Here is a 17,948-nt window from a genome sequence, read left to right as displayed (position 1 = left end):
TTAAGGGAAGCTGATGGAGAGCCTTCTTTTCCCCAAAATATGGTGGATCCCTTTCCTGCTCAACTCTGCTCCACCAGGCTGGAGCAGAGCAAACATTGGGCTCTGCCCTGAGCAGGGCTCAGCTCAAGCAGATCATTTTCCTGCTGAAAACAACTTGAAGGAAACATTTTGACAGCTCCAAATTGATCATCTTCAGACATTTTTGACCCATGGGAAGCAGGGACAGTTTACTGTTGGTTTTTGAACTCCTTTGTGTCAAAACCCCAGAAAATTATTGACACTGAGACTCTGTAGCCACCGAACCCCACGTTCCTCCAGTTCATGCTGGTGTCCCCCTATGCCAGGCCAAAGGTCAGGGTGTCTGTGCACTCAATAAAGTTGAAACTGGACAAAGTCAGCCATCAGCCCCACAGACAGACCAAATCCTGCTCCTCTCACAATGGATCCTTCCCAGGCAATACCCACAATAAGCCATGAGGGTCCACCTGGATTTACCATCAGTTTCCAGCCAGCAGCAGCCCAGGTGCACATCACCATGTTCTGTCAAAATGTGGAGAAGCGTGGTAAGGCAAAGCAACAATCAGGAAGAAATGAAGCAAAACTAATTGTCTTACCTGGGTTGTTTCAAAACATTTTTGCCATGGTGACTACAGCATCACTGTGGAACAGACTTTCTCAATGGTTCTTGTTCTCTGTGACTTCATGTTTGGGTTTTTTCAACATTTGTTTTGAATCTAGCAAAGTTCCTGCTCAGTGATTCCAGAATATCTCCAGCACAGGAAATATAAAGAATTAATGCAACCTCAATGCATAACACATTTGCACTGTGTAACATCTCCAGTTTCTTGGGAAACAAATAAGTGTATGAACAATTTTCCCCTGGGCTGAATCCCTGTAGGATGGGAAGTGCAGAGGGTACAACCACAACACCCCTGTACGACCCACAAGGCACAAGAGAGAAAGTTCAACCCATCAGTCAAGGGCACACCCAGGTGAGGGGGCTGTGTTGTCTTGCCAGGCATGGTTGGGGTAACACAGAGAGAAAATGTAGATATTTGCTTGGGATTTTGTTTTTCCTTTTCTTTTTATTTTCAGGGTTTACTTGCAATGCTGTTTGTCACATCTATGCAATCTCTTTGTACAGCATTCATCTTCTCACCAGTGATGAAGGGCAGAGCCCTTAAGGACTTTTTGCTGGCCTTTTAATTGAGTTGTTTAAACTGATAAATTCAGCTGGGGAAAGCTATCTGAGAAGGAGTGATGATTTTATTAAATAAAGAGAAAGCATGAGCATCTCTCAGGCCACAGCCAATGCAGAGGAGCAAATGCTGGGACACTGAAGCACTCTCCTGTCCAGTGCCCTTCTGCATGGCTAAAGATGGTGAGGAAAGGTAATGGGGGCACCAGCAATGCCTTGGATCAGCACCCTAGAGAGATGGAGCACCACATCTGCATGTCTTTTATAAGATAGCCTGCCAAAAGAACAGACTTTAAAAATTTTAGTACCTTCCCTTGCATAAATACAGCCTGTAAATATATATGATTGTGGGGGAAATATCTCTCCCCAAATTTGGGGACTCCCTTTCATTGCTGGAGGATGACTCAAGTAGAAAAATGCTGGTCTGTCTTGCAGAGGGGGTTTACAGCTAATAAAGGTTCATTCCACAGGGTGTTACCTGAAAAAATTAGTAATGAGGAAATCCAAGCTTAGAACATCATGGTTGGGAGCAAATTTTGCTTTTGAAACCTACTATAGCATCTGCCTGCTACCAGTGAGTGCACCCCAGGGCCAGGTCCTGCTCTGGGGTTCACAGGCACTGTCCAGTCCTTCAGACACTCTCTTTGGCAGTGAATTGCTGAAATTCAGCTTTTCCAGCCTGTTCTGGCTGCCAGACCTGCTCTGTTCACTTGGGACAGACACACCAACACTCTCCAACTCAGTCTGAGTTTTAAATAACCACGAGTGCAAGACCCACATTAGACCCAGGCTCACAGGCACAAGGCAGCCAGCCTCCTGGGATCCACCAAATCCCTCCTCAAATTCTTATTTTCCCTCAGGTACTTTGGTTCTCTTGGTGTTTTCCCCTGTAGATTTTGATCCCTTGTGTTCCTTGCCCTGTATTTCCTCAAGTGCTATTAAGCATTCCAGCAGCTCCCAGCCCAGATCAGATTTGCAGGGCAGCACCAGCTCCTGCAGAGCAATTCTGCCTTGCTCTAGCAGAGAAAAAGAAATCCCTCCTGCTCCAGGCAGACCTGACACTCTTAGCAGAGCAACGCTGAAATATTGAAGTACATGAATATCAATCAACCTGAAGCAAAAAAAAAAAAAAAAAAGAATTCCCTGCAGGAGCAGTACACTTCCTTCCTCAGAGAGCTGCTGATTAGCAAGGTTAATTGTGTACCTGCCAGCAGCAGCCAGCGTGGGCTGCCAGGGGCAGGAGCTGATGGCAGCATCCTTGCTGTCCTTGGGTGCCTGGGCTCACACCAGCAGCTCCAAGCTCCAGCCCTGCCAGCCTGCACTGGGAGTTTGACCCAGGCAAGCCAGAAGCAGCTGTGGCTTCATGTACAACCACTGAAAGTCTTCTCCAATGACACATCTTTCTACAGGTGTCAGATATTTCTCTCAGAAGCAGAAAAAATGATTTTTCAGCAAAATGTTTTTCTATCGGATAATAATATTTCTTATCCCAATATTTCCAAATGTGGATTGTGATAGTATCAAAAGCATTTTATCTTAAAAGATACAAAGAAGGCATTTGATCTTTTCAGATGAGGATTTTCTCTTTGAAATTCAAAGTAACGTATTTCTTACTTCCATTTACTCTCCATTGTAAACAAATCAAATGTCATTTTGGTATCGAAATGAGATATCACCCAACTGTGGCATTTGCACTAAACTGAATCATCACATGGAGAAAAACCACAAACCAGACTGTGGTATAGAGCAACACATTCCAGGCTCCAGCTGCAGCACCCAGAGCAGGTATTTCATGCTCTGAACACCCCAGAACACACAAATCTGCTGCTGGGCACAAGGGAAAAATTTGGAAATTTTTCAAATTACAGAGCAAAAGCACAGTGGAGAGAGAGAGAAAGAGCAGGGAAATGACTGCTGTATTTGGCTTGGGAGACCTGAAGGACTTGGCTTTGTCAAGGGCAGTGGTTTTCGTGTGGAGCAGAACCTGCAGCAGTAACAGCTCAGCAGGGAAAGCACTCAGACTCTGGGCAATGGCTTGGGCTTGGAAGCTGAATTGGGTTATTTTGCCTTCCAGGCCAGGGCTCAAGGATGAGCTGGGTGCTGCAGGGGTGTGATGGGCAGAGCAGCACATCCCAGGGCCTGCCCGGGAGCTGAGCTGGCCTGAGGAGAGGGGAAACTGAGCCTTGCTGTGCTCAGGCATGGGAAATGGCTTTTTTTTGTCTTACAGAGGCACAGGATCAAAGCCAGGTGCTCAGCTTGCACCCTTGGAAGCACAATTTGCCCATATCTGTCTGGAGATAAAACTTCTGTATTTCAAAACATGGGCTGCTCATGCTGCAGTGAGCACTTGGGCAATGGGACATCTGTGGTCTGCTCTGAACTGCCTTAGAAATAGCAGATGCATGCAAACCTCAGACTTTGAAGGCCCAGAAGAGCAGGGCTGTGTCACAGCAGCATTTTTAGAGGCTGCACTAAAGCCATTCTTCACCCAGGCCTGAGAGCCCTTCCAGAGCTCATTTGTGAGCAGCCGAGCTGCTTGGGCTGGGCTGGGCTGGCTCCCCTCAGCAGCAGCATCCCCCTCAATCTCTGCATCCCAGCTGTGCTTCCATCTGCCACAGAGCCCCTGAGCAGAGCAGGCAGGCTGGGAGGCACCACGGAGGGAGGTTTCCACCCAGCTCACCTGTCTGGCACAGCACAGAAACTGTGCAAGAGCTCATCCTCAGATCTCACCAACAGCCAGTGCAAGGCAGCATCCAACACAGCTCCTGGAGGAAAAGAATTTTTTCCAAACATTATCTTCCAAAGGCAAAATAATAAATAGTAGGAAAAGGGCTGTTTGGAAATATCAATTCTTAAAGTACTTTTATAAATAACATTTTTCTAACTATAGCTTCTTTTTTTTTTGTTTGTTTGGAGGATGGAAGAAAAAGTAGAAGTTGGATAACTTTACCTAAACAGCTGGAATGTTGCACTGGATCAGTACTGCCATTCAAGATGAAAATCAGCAGCAAGCTCTCCACTTACAGAAATAAGTAATCCCAGGGCAGAGATAAAATTGGATAATGAATGTCCCCTGTGACACTGATAAAGAGCAGGCTGGGACACAGCTGAGCTTCTCTTAGTCCAAGTCGATCCCATTGCTTTTCTTCTCTGTTTGACATTGACATTTTCTGCAGGGGAGGTGTTGCAGCAGCATCCATGAAGAAGGATTTCTACATGAGCTGGTTCCTGACATTGCTGCAGCGTGTCCCAGGCCCTGAGAGCTGCAGATTAGCTCTGACATTGCTCATTGCCAGGAGCCCTTCACAGCAGAAACACCAGGAATTTAATATATACACCTCAGTCAACTTATCAAAAGCATTCAAGATGTTTAGGTCATTAAGCAGCAATAGAGAGTAAAATTAAAAAAAAAAGCTTGCACATTATTACTATTAACTGCTGTCTGCTGTGCAGTTCCAAGTTTCCAAACAAAATGCTACACAGCAAAGCCAAGGGAGGTGTGAAAAGTGAAGAGGGGAAGGTCATGGAGAAGGGAAGAGCAGAGCCAGGGTTGGCAGATCAGAGGAAACCATCCTTTAATAAAGAAAATTAAAACTCCTTTAAAATATGTTTCTTTCCTGTAAAATTTCAGTTACACTGAAAAATACACCATGATTCAGGAGAAAAACGGATTTAAAAAAATTATTGTCAATTCTTCCAAGGATGCTTCAAAACTTTGCCCCAGCCAAGGTAGCTGCACTGTGTTCCTAGCATCACATGGAAAAAAAGTGAAATATTATGAAAGCCTTTGAGCAAATAGTGTAGAGCTTAAATTCAAAGCCTGGCTTTGGCACCACACACCCTGTACAGGTCACTGCCCCTCTCCCCCATTTTACCCCACAGCAGGAGCCCTGTGGTCCCTGCTCACCCCCCAAACTGCTGTGCAACCCCACAGCCCCAGAAGCTGAAGGGTTAATGAGAACATTTGGGTGTTTATTTTGAGTAGAGCATAAAACCCTGACAGGCCATAATTGCAGTGTTGATAAGCAGGGAAAGAATATTTGATGTTTCAAACATCACATGACTAATTGGTGCTGGAAGAGATGTGTGTGTAATTTGGGGAGGAGCAGGAGGAGGGGGCTCCAGGGACCTGTGCTCCTGCCCCAGCCATGCATCCCCTGACAGCACCAGCACAGGCTCTGACCTCCCCCTTAGTGCACTGTCAAGCTGAATGTACAGAAAAGTGAAGAAATAAACACCCATTTCCATTCTTTGATGATCTTCTTGCATTGGGCTTCTCCACAGAGCATTATGGATGCTCCAAAAAAAATGTTGATATTTTTCAGTCACTAGGCAAGAGAGCACTCAGAGAATCCTCAGAGGATGCCCTGGGCTGTGGAGAGCAAGGTGTGAGGCAGGTTTCTATTGCAGTAAAACACACCCTCATTTCCACATTCAGCACACCAGATTTTCTGGTTTTGAGCTGAAGATAAAAGCCAGGGATGTTAGTGGTCCCTATAGCAAAGAGCTCCAGAAACAGCACAAAGCCCAGAGGGTCAGACCCTGGTGGCACTGCCAGCCCTCCTGCACCCTTCACAGTGGGCTGCTTCAGGGCAGAGTGGAACTTCACTGTTCCTTTTGCCCTTCAGCACTTCTCATCCCTCAGGGTATCTTTGCACACCCATCCAGCTGGGATGTTAAGCAAGTTTAGTATTTATTTAGAAAGGGGTGAGTATTTCATTGCTTTGAGTCTTGTTCTCTTTCTCTCTTTTTCTCCCCAGTTTCCCCCTTCCAGCTCTCCTTGGGAAAGGTCTCCCCACCCAGCTTTCAGAAGGGATATGAATTCCACAGGCTGCTCTATCATACATTGATTTGGAATCACTTTTTCCTTCTGTAGTCCAGAGGGAATGATGAACTATATTTAAACCAAAACTTGGTGTGATAAGAGCTTTTAATTACTACATACAATGTGTGCACCAGGGTATGGAGTTTGACTCTTTTTAAGTCTCTTTAAGGAAGAATTACCATGTCTGTAACTGCTCATGAGTAAAACATCCTGACATTCACTGGTGGGAGCTATTTGCCACATGAAAGGCAAAGAGAGTGCAAAAGAGAGAGTGTAAGGGATGAGCATCTGACCCAGCCCAGGCTGGGATGGGGCCAGTGAGTTCCCACAAACAGCCCAGTACTCACTACAGCACATTTGCTGATGGCAGAGCCTCCCAGCACTGACCAGAGAGGCCAGGTCTCAGATAGAATTCAGAAGGAGTTTATCATTTTCCTCCATTTGCAGATGTGAGTCTGTTCACACCATCCTGACCAGGTGCAGATGGAGTGAATGAGGCCAGCACTGGGGCATACCCCCAGTGTCACAGACACCTTCTCTAGGACAATCCATTTGCATTTCCACACACCTGCAGCTCCCCATTCTTCACAAAAACCTTTGGTGTCACACAGGGACAGAGCTCCTCCCTGTTCCCAGAGCTGCCACCACAGCCTCCCCACAGCAGCTGCATACAGCCAAAACCACCCAACAAAAGGGCATTGACAGACAGGTTGTGACCCATCAATTAAAAGGCAGATTTGGCATCACAAGAACCTCTGGAGTGCCTGAGCCTCCCCCAGGCTGGCTGGGACATCCTTATCTAGAGCCTTCAGCAGTGCTGATGGACTCAAACCAAGAGCCTACAGCTAATTTGTTAAGAATTTATTTTTACTTTTATTAATAATTTATTTTTAAATGTATCAAGAAATTCATCTGCCCTGATGTGCTGTCAGAAGAGCTTTTCCTCCAGCAGCTCCAGGTGAAGCTCACTCATAACTCCAAACTCACTTCCCCCTGTCACACACGTGGTGGGTACCTGAGGAGCACCCCTGGGAGCAGGAAACAAGGCACACATGGCTGCAAACATCTAAATGTGGGGGTCATGATTTCACCTCCTGCATTTTGCAAAGCTTTGGTGTTTGACTGTAATGATGTTTTGGCTACAAACTGCAGAAGAGGGAAATGATTACGGGTTTTGCAATCTCTTAGAATTCAGCACAAGAGCCACCGAGCAGCTGTGGCTGAAATGATGAAGTATTTATATTGCTGTTTTTCCATCACAGGTGTTTCCTGGCATAAAAAAAGATTCCCTTGCACTGCAGTAATGTGGAAGTGTACACTGGTCAGAGATACTGGCACCTGATCTCACAGCCAAGGGGAAAAACAACTTGTATGTCATTTTCTATCCATATTTTTGTAAGCTCACAAGAGTTATGTATGATATCATTGTTGTATCTATGCCTCATGCAAACAGCAAGAGGAGTTTATTCCCCAAATAATTTTCCATCATGATATTTTCACCAGTGACTTGCTCTGAGGTAAATCTGGATGTCTTTACATAGATTTAGGGAGGAAGAAGGAATTTTTACTCTTTCCTTTTAAGGGGAATACATGGTGTGCTGTACTTGACTCTTGTTTTTTTGCAAGGAATACCAGTAAATTTCTGTAGGAACCATTCTGGAGTAAATCCACTGTGACTGAAGGTGAGATAATTTAGCACTTAATTTAAAATCCACTAATATTGATTTCTGAAGGCTTTTCCTCCCCCAGGGCTGCAAATCAGGTAAAACACTGTCAGGGCCTGGCAGCAGAGCCCTGCCTGTGGTCAGCATCTCTTTCACACCTCAGCCAGAGCCCACCAGCCCTGGGTAGAGCCCCTAGACCCAGCATGGCTGGGAGCTCTCCTGCACCTTCCAGCCAGGCTGTCAGACTTTCCTGCAGGTAAGGGGACATTGACAAAGCAGTTGCTTGTTTGGTTCTGTTCATCCTGCCCCATGGCTGCCATGGATTGGATCCACTTCACTCAAAGGGCAGCTGGTGCAGGCTCAGCATGTTCTTCCAGCTGCTTTTTCCTGATTCCTCACATCCAAAATTATGTGTGTGTCCTCAAAACTTAAGCAGCAGCACCTCAAGTGCTGGTGTGGGTGACACTGATGTCCCCAGCACTGTCTGCTGGTGTGGCTGTGGCTGAGCTGTGCCTGTGAACTGCTGCAGCCTTGGAGGATCTTGGGGTGCCCCAATTTCCTGTGGTGTTACAGCACAGGGGCCTTGCTGGGGTGTGCCCTCACCAAGGGGCAGATCTACCCAAAACAAGAGATGGACAGCCCTGGGAGCTGGGGCAGATCCACCCAAAACCAGGGATGGACATCCCTGGGAGCTGGGGCAGATCCACCCAAAACCAGGGATGGACAGCCCTGGGAGCTAGGGCAGATCCACCCAAAACCAGGGATGGACATCCCTGGGAGCTAGGGCAAATCCACCCAAAACCAGGGATGGACAGCCCTGGGAGCTGGGGCAGATCTACCCAAAACCAGAAATGGACAGCCCTGGGAGCTGGGGCAGATTTACCCAAAACCAGAGATGGACAGCCCTGGGAGCTGGGGCAGATTTACCCAAAACCAGAGATGGACAGCCCTGGGAGCTGGGGCAGATTTACCCAAAACCAGAGATGGACAGCCCTGGGAGCTGGGGCAGATCCACCCAAAACCAGAGATGGATAGCCCTGGGAGCCAGCCCGAGCTAAGGGCAGAGAAAACAAAGAGCTGCTGCTCTCTGGACATCAAAGCATCTCTGGACCTCTGAGCTCTCAGCTCCCCCATGCAGGGCTCTGGGGGTGTGCCCTGAGCACTGCCCTGCTCCCTGCCCACCCCACTCAGGAGCTCACTGATTCATGTGAGTAGCAGGGAAGGAAAGAGGATCCTGTGGGAGGCTTTCCTCAGGATTAACCTCTGTCTGAGCAGGCTGATATCAAAGTGAAGCTAGTGGGAAGTAGGGTAGCTAATATCCAAGACCTGTGCTGGTGGTGGAATAAACTCAGCAAGGAGACACAGATGACTACTGGTAGTGAAAGATTTGGGATTGCTGCTCCTCTAGAAAGAATGCAATGGGAAAGGAGAGAGTTCTCAAAGCCCAAAAGCCACTCTGCCTCTTAGCAGAGTTTGTGTAGCTGTCCAGACAGGAAACAAAGAGGGCAACAGGATGTGAAGGCTATTGGTTCAAGAAGCATGATTGAATATCTAATAAGCATCCCCACTAAAAAAAGCAGAATTCCTCTCAGGTTAAGAGCCATGTTGGTGTTACTATGGGCTATTTCTCAGGAGCTGCCTTGGTTGTCCCAGATCTGCTGCCCCAGGTCACATGGTGGTTAGACTGAGCTAGCAGCAAGGCTCATCCCTAGTCATGACCTAATTCATTGAAATTTGTGCAAACTTAAGCTAAAAATTGAGCTCGTGATGGTTTAGAAAAAGCCTAGACTGGAAGCACAAAACAAGCATCTTGAAAGGAAAATGAGGTTTAACTACAGCTGATGATCCAACTTTCAAGCAGATAAATTACTTTGCAAAAAGACTGGTACAGCCAAGCCCCTTTTCATTTACAGAAAGCTAACCCAATCAGTTCCTATTCTTTTTAGATAGATCTGCTGGGTGTAAATGAATGTGTATAGTATGTGGACCATTTATTTCCAAGAACATTGCAGTGAAAGTTTCTTTATGGATTTGCTGCAAAATCCTAAGTAAAGAAAAAAAAATCAATAGAAAGTATCCACCTTTCTTAAAAAGAAAAGCCATTTTTCACCCCAAAGTTCAATTCATTTTGCTCTGGCACTTACTGACTTTGATTAAGAACCTTTCAATGTTTGTGCAGGGGCTTTCCTCCAACCTCCCTGGAAGAAGTTTCAAGTCCTTAAGCCACAGAGGTGTCAACAGAATTGGAGAGGCTTTGATGGGGTGTGGGGAGAAATCACAAAGCTGAAACCCCTCTCTGCCAGTGAAGGTGAGAGTTGTTTTATTGTTGTTAACTGGGGGTGGGGTGTCCATGAGTGCTGTCTGCATTGCAGCACCAGCTCCAGAGGCTGCACTGCTCCCAGTATGACCAGTACACCTTTGGGATGACTGACTGAGGAAGGTGGACCACCCCAGTCCAGCCTGTGGTCACCAGATCCCTCAGAGCTTGCCTGCAATTAACCATATTTGAGACATTGTCTGAGGCTTGGGGCTTTGAGGGCCCAGCAGAACTCATCCTTGAAGTGTTGGTGCAAGTCCTGAGTTCAACAAGGGTCCTGGGAGCAGAACAGTCCCCTTGGTCCCACTTACTGAAATATTTTGCCTTGATTTGGCAAAGGAAAGAGGCCCCAGAGGTTTTGGCAGCATCTGTCACCACAGCACTGGGCAGCATCTGCTGTTGGAGATGTGAGCATGAGTCACTGGCACTCTGGGAGGAGGGTGGGGACCAGCAGAAAGCAGGAGGCTCTGCCAGCTCCTCTTTCTCTCTCTCAAGGCCTAGCCTGGCTCAAACACCATCATTAGCTAGCAGAGTGGAGGGCTTTCATCCCCTGGCAGCTGTAAGGAGGTTGTTGTGCTCACTGGGAAATGAGATCAGCCATGGGGTGAGTGGGTTTGTGTTTCTGTGAGCTGCTCATTCCCTGTGCCTTCCAGCAGGCACAGCACAGCCACTCACCAGGGCTGGCCATGAAGGGGCAGGACCTTGTACAGGGGGGCAGTGCCCTGTCTGGGGGTGCTGGGGCATCTCTCCAAGACAAGGGAAGCCAAGAGGGAGAGTCCCAAACAGATCCTGTGCTTGTAGTGAGCCTGAGGTTATCCTGTGTCTGTGTACAGAGGGAATGGGAAACGCCAGGCAAACGCAAAGGTGCCTTCACCTTCGCTCCATCCAAATTCCAGGGATGGCAGATGAAGCAGGTGCCTACACATGCAACATGCTTTGTAGAAGCCTGTCTCTTCTAAAAATCCTTCCTTTTTTCCCAAAGAAAGTCACAAATAAGTTCAAGCTGAATAAATATTTGGAAAGAAATATTTTGCTTAATTTCTTCAGATTTCGTTGACTAGGAAAAAAATCCACAAACTCATTATTGAAAAGAATACACCTTACCTTGGATAAAACATTTTTTAATTCTCTTTTGCTGGTGTTAAATAGGAAGTCAGAAGAGAAGCACAAAGGAGCAAATGATTTCCTGAGATAATTTTCAAACCCAAATATAAGACTTGAGGCACTCTAGACATTGTCTATGTGGAAGTCAGTTGTCCACAAATAATATCATGTAACTAATTAAACATTGTTCTCTGCTGTTATAAATGAAGATATAATTGTGATTTTTAGTAACAAGGGTCTGCTATCTGATAGTTTTACCTATCTCTGGGGTTGGGGAGGATAGATGTCTCAGATTAATTATCAACCAGCTTGCAGATTAATGTGGGAAAATGTCTACCCCGGCCTTAAAAATGTCTGACTACTTTACATTAATTGGCAGCCAATTAAATTGTGGTAAAAAGTGCCCAGAGTGGACAGACTCAGAGGAAAGGAATTCACTCTGTGTGCTGTGTATGTTAATTTAAAATCAGTATAACAGCCATTCAAAGCAAAGTCTCTCCCAGTGTGACCAGGGATTAATCTTCATTCGCATTTCAAGGGGGATAAGTGCTCTGCTGTTAAATAAAGCCATTTCCCACTTTCCCAAGCCAAAGCAAGAGCTACGACCTTTCTGGCAGAATATGTATCACCATTTGGGGTTTTTAAGTGACCAGGCTTTGAAGTTCTCCTCTGGAGACTCCCCATCAGACCTCGTGATGTAACTGGAAAGAAAACCCTACACCGAGTGTGGATTTCCCCTCATACCCCTCCTTGCCTTTAGTAAGGGGAGTTACTCAGGGTTAGGGAGGACTCTCACTTCTCTTTGATCTGAGGCTCCTGTGAACTGAGCACCAAGAGTTCATTTTTCCCATCTTGCTCTGAAAATCAAAAACACCCAGCAAATAAAAAGTGTGAAATAAGAATCAAGAGCCAAACAAGGAACTGTATGTATTTTATTGCAAGGACTTTCAGAGGGTTTTGCTTCATTGCAATTTGTTATTATGAACAATATATGAATTTCTTTTAGACCATTTTCTGCTTTCTTTACCTCAAAAAAGAGAGGTATTAACAATGCTCTCAGCTATTAGGGAATCACTTTGTGCTGTCTGAAATTAATGTAAATTGAAATCAGAGCCTCAGGTGCTGAGGTGAAAGTTGAAGTTTTCTGTGATGTGAAGAAAAGAAAGCTGAAAAATCTCAAGGATACTCATCAAAATGGGCCATTTTATCTGCATGGCTTTTTCTATTTTCAGAAGGCAGCAGAGGTGAGATTATCACAGCAGTTAAGAGAAGAAACAGAAGTTTCATTGAGCTGGCACATCTCGATAAATTAAATCCATTTGTGAGATGTAAATGAATAAAGAAGACAGCAGAGATGAAAGGGGGGAAATTGTTTCTCTCCTTCCTGCCCCTGAATCAACATCTCCTGCTTTGACAGGCAGTCCAGGCTAAATGGCCACGAGAATCACAGAATGGTGTGGGTTAGAAGGGACCTTAAAGATCATTTAGTTACAATCCCTCAGCCATGGCTCCCACTAAATCAGGTTCCTCAGGGCCCTGTTCACCTGGCCCTGAACTCTGGGGTGTCTCTATAGGACATGAAAAAACACAAGTGCACACCGCTGTTCTCAAGGTGAAGAAAAAAGGAAGTTTATTTTCTGACTCTAACATTTATAGCTTTCTAAAAGTGACAGTGGATTGGAGGGTGACAGTGCCACCTCTCCAATGCCACTGGTCAAACTAACAGTCTATCAACTTTCTCCTCCTCCACAAAGGAATTCAAAACAATGAGTTATTTACAGAAATTTTGTGAGAAAGTTCACTACAAGAATGTCAACATCAGAAGGCTTAGAAAATCTTAAAAAACCAGGGTGACATCGGGGTACCATGCTTGTATTTTGTGGCAGCTCACAGCCTCCATCCTGCAGGGAAAGCCCTGGTTCTGTCCATATTTACTGCTGTGGTCACACCAGACCGTGCTGGAATGTCCAAAGCATGTCCTCCAATGTGCAGCAAAGGGGTTCATAAACAAAACTAAGATTCCTCTCTGGGAGCAGCACAGGCTCCATCCCACTTAGATACTTCTGTGTTTCAATTAATGCTCTTAGGTTAGTTCTGGTCTGGAGCAGCCTGCCTCACCTGCATGGAGCAGCTGCTTGAAAACCCTCTGGCAGAGCAGCACGAGCTGCACTCCTTCTTCCAGATGCTGCAATCCAAGAAAGCGAAAAATATAAATTAAAAGGTCACTTTTCCACATGGACAACTGCTGTCCTTGCCAAGAGGGTCTCCTATCAACTCAGATGAGGAAAATGGAGAGAGGAGGTGAAGTACAGAGCTCCAAGGGGAAATACTCCTCACTTCCAAAGAGCAGGTTTCTGTCTGCCTCTCTTTCCCACGTGCAGAATTAATTCAAATGTACCACGTGGTTGTAAAACACAACAGTATAAAAAACAGTCAGCAGGTTAAATAGTGCAAATGTAATATAAGCTTTGGAGACAGAGGAAAATACATGGCAGTCTGAGTTTCCAGAGTAGAAAACAGACCTTTCCAGAGGATAATCTCTATTAGATTGAGGAGGGATGTCAGAGTAAATTGCCAGTGCTAAGCAATTTTCTGATCTAAGGCATGGGAGGTTTATAACAGCCCCATGTGCTTTGGTTTAGATCATTTAGTCTGTTTTGCTAGCAAATATCACCATGTGCTGAGCAGCTAATTTTCAGCAAACCTTGGTAAAGCCATCAGGGAACCAGGTTCGTTCTTTGCTTTAACTTCATCAAAACACTTTCATTCTTTCTTTTTTTTAATTTTTTTTTTTTTTTTTTTTTTTGCCTGAAGCACTGCAAATACTCCGATCCCAATCTGAAGGAACAATCTTGCACAGCAAACACAAGCTCCTCCAGTCCCTGGAAGCTGCCTTGCCCTGTCCCAGGTCCCCCTTGGCAGGTGTTTTTGGAGGAGTCATGATGACACATCAATCATGTCCAGCTCCCACGGCGCCTCCTCAACTTGTACATCAGTTCCTTGATATACAGAGCTTGGAGGAGAATAAACCCAGCATTATTATGCCCTGGCTTTCCAACCTGCAGCTTCACAGCCAGTTATCCTCTGCTCCCATGTAATTTGCCTTGTGTTAATTTCCGGGCCCCAGCCCAGCTCCTGGGGAAAGTTCACTGCATGCCAAGGTCACTCCAGCCCTCAGCAGGGAGGAAAAAAAAGAGGAAAGGCTCACTTTCTCACTTTTCTGTGGATGTAACCACATTTGTGACACATCCAAGTTATTCCTTTGATTGGAACAGGGCAATTAACCCAGCTGTGCTGTGTCTGTTTTTCCAGGAGAGCCTCCTCCTCCTCCTCCTGCCATATTTCAGGGAGCCTGTGACATTAGTGGATGCATCCCAAATCCCTGGGCTCTGGCTCCTGCCCACAGTCCCACCCAGCCCCTGTGAACCTGGCTCACTTGGAAGAATTCAAATAAACAACAGGCTATGGCTGGGCTGTGCCTAATTGATAGTAATGTTAAAAGACTGATTGTAATTTGAATGCTAATTAAGGAAGATAGTTATTGATTTTAATGGGAGGCAGAGCAGGCTTTTGCCCATCTACCACATAATGAGAAAGTACTGGGGTTGCTGTCAGTGCTGGGGAAACAAGCACAATAATAATGTGCTGGGAAAAATGCAGCTTCCTCTTGATAAACCTTTAACAGCAGCAAGAATGGCACTAAAGAAGAAAGGATTTCTGCTCCTAGCCCTGGGAAGTTAACTCATTTATTTCTGTATATTCTACTATGGTTATAACAGCACTAACAAATCCCAGGAAACACAAATATGGATTTTATGAGACCACCCACTATTAAGTTATATGGACAACTGGAGCTTTTAAGATGCTTGTGTAAAATGTCATTCTGTCCCCACTCACAGCATTCAAAATTCTCAATTTTTAGTACAAAATCTTGATTTCAAAATTCTTTACTGTTAGTAGGTTTAGTGTGAGCTGAGGTCAGCACGTGGTCCATGATTTCAGGGAAATTTAGAGAGAACATTATTTTACAGTGACATTTGGAATTAAGTATTTGGTTTACAAATATCCTTCTCCAAAGTTCAACACCATAAGATTTTTTCCTGTCATTTTTACTTCCACCAATTCATCTTTGACTTATTGCTCCCTTTTTTAATACCAGAGGGGGAGAGGAATGGCATGTTCAAATTCCACTCCATCAAGGTCCTCACAAATAAATAAGAGCTCAAAAATCCATAAAATTTGCCATTGTCTTTCAGCCACAAAATCCATGTCCCATGCCAAGAATTACCACAACAATAAAAACTTCTCCATCTTTATTGCCACAGAGCATATGATTCATTGCAAAGCTTCCCAGGAATATTTGTATTTATGCACATGACTCCATGTTGACCAGAAAGGGTGGAAAAAACTCCAAGCCCCCTCTTTGGCCAAATTAGATTTCACAGCTGAATCGTTGAGATTATATTTCGATTTTCAATGCTGGTACTGGCATTTTTATGACAGTGGCTCTGGCTTATTAACAGAGCATATTGAAACCATCTTGGTGATTTTCCCCTCCTTCTTTTCACTCTGTTATACCAAAGAACATTTATTACTTTTTGATAAAAGATGCACACCCCTCCCTTAGGAGAGGGGCACTGAAGCAGGATGAGATGGCTCCTGCCTTTGTCACTGTCTCCAGAGTAACTGGGGAAGGGCAGGAACTGGAGTGTAATCATTCAATAGAGTGACAAAATGCAGGGCTGGAGGAAAAAAGCTTAGATTAAATATTTCTTCGGTGTCCCTTATGTCTTCATCTATTTCTCAAAAGGCATTATGTGCAAAGCAGAAAATGGTATTACTTTTTTGTGTTAATAGCAGAGATGAATCATCTAATGCCATTCAACAGTTGGAACTAATATCAAGATTCAGGTTTCACAGCTGGCTGTGAGAGAGACTAGAAAAAGTTGCATGGATCAAAAGATGTTCATGTTTTGGGGAAGGTCCCTCTCCAGTCCCTCAGTCTGTGACTTCCTCTGATCTTGGAAATTGAAGCTCTCACTTTAAAGCCTTCCAATTTAATTCTTGTTCTCCTGAATGCTGAACATCCAGAGAGAGCATTTTCAGGACATGCAGGGAGGGCAGTTTGGGCTTGCTGCCATATACCAGTCTCCAAAACCCCTCAAAACCTTCAGGAGGATGATGATAGGATCCTTCAGGGTGTCCAGAGCAGCTTGTCAGGCCAGCAGCAATCTCCTGGCATCACCGGGAAAGCTCCAAAGACCCAAAGGTGGTTGCTAAGGGTGGAGCCCACCTGCCCAACCTGACTCACAGCCCACCAGCCCCAGGGACCTGGCAGGGTCTCCTCACACCTCTGGGAGATTTGGACGATGTCTGGGGTAAAAAGTGGCTTTGGAGCAAGGCGTAAATAGGTGTACTGATAATGCCAGATTGTTTCCAAAGATCTGTGCTTTTGGGGAGGAGCACTCAGGGTTAGAGACTGAGTGCATGGATCAATCTCTCTCACCTAAAGGCTGCCTGGCCTCCACTTCCATCCACGCCCCACCATCCCTGGATAAGCAGGTGAAGTGGCACCAAATTTGTGGGTCTAATGAATGAGACCATGAAGCACAGAGAAGCAGGAGCTGCTCCACGTGAGGTTCAGCTGCTCCTGCTGCAGAGGGGGCACTCCAGGTACAAACTGCCACAGCCATCTGTGGTTTATCCACCTGCACCACCAGCCAGCTTTTTTGGGAAAAGTCAAAAAATGGATGTGAATCCACGAGGACATTATGACTAATCATGAGAGGGGAAATAGAGGGAAGAGCACTCAAAAGGGCTGTGAGTAGCAGCATCTCCAGAGCAGGAAGAATTAATTGCTTGCATCCCAGTTCTTTGCAAGCTGTGGAAGTCAGTGTGAGGGAAGGGTGCCCACATCTCACAGAAGGAAGGTGTGTAAAGCCAGGGTCACCTTTCACAGCAAAACTTCCTAGAAATTAGATGACAGCCCAACCATGCTAAGAGTTTCTCCACATCAGAGGTTCTGAATTGCAGCAGAATAATTCCAGCATCTGTAATTAGCGCTTCCATTAGATCCTCGTTGCTCTCATATTAATTTCAGGAGTTTGGAACTGTCAGGAGCATTATTAAGGGATGCTATCCTTGTCAGGAGCTGCACATAAAATTTGAGCCTCTGATTAAAAGTTTAGGGCAGCCCTCATTATTTCCTGCATCAGAAGAGCAGTTTTGGGCTATGCTTTCAGTCAGTCCTGTTTCGTTACGGAGGGTCTCTAATTATTTCTGCCTCGGAGCTATTAGAAAAAAAAAAAAGACAATTTGTTTTTCACATGCTTCTTGGTGCAGCCAAATACAAAAATTCTCATTTGTTTTCTTCCAAATTACCTACCTGGACCAAGGAAGGCACTGGCAAGTACAAGTCCCACATGAATGGGGATTGACTGCCTCTCTCATTAAGAGCCATATCTAGGATGTGGCATCCAGGAAACCCACAACAGACTGGGGGCAAACACATCCAGGACATGTGTTTCCATGGGATTCAGTACAATTCTTTTGGCTTTAAAAGCAGACCCAACTTCCTGACTCTGGATCCAGCCATGCCCCCAGCACAGCCCTGGCCGTGGGGACCTGGGAGAGGGGTTTGTGGGTTTTGGATGGGGAACAGGCATCATGTGGACAATCAGGTATGGGAGATTTCTTATGGAAAACCTGGCCACCCTGTGCCACAAGGCTGCACTGCCTGTGTGCTGTTTGCACACACTGAAAAATAGGTGTCCAGGCTGAAGGCAAGGCAGGCTGGGGCTGGTGCCAGAGCAGGGCTGCTCTGGGCCTGAAATCAGGGCT

This window comes from Molothrus aeneus, chromosome 10 (genome assembly GCF_037042795.1).
Source record: "Molothrus aeneus isolate 106 chromosome 10, BPBGC_Maene_1.0, whole genome shotgun sequence".
Classification (NCBI taxonomy): Eukaryota; Metazoa; Chordata; class Aves; order Passeriformes; family Icteridae; genus Molothrus; species Molothrus aeneus.
The sequence above is the reverse complement of the archived record's forward strand: the minus strand, read 5'-3'. Positions refer to the sequence as shown.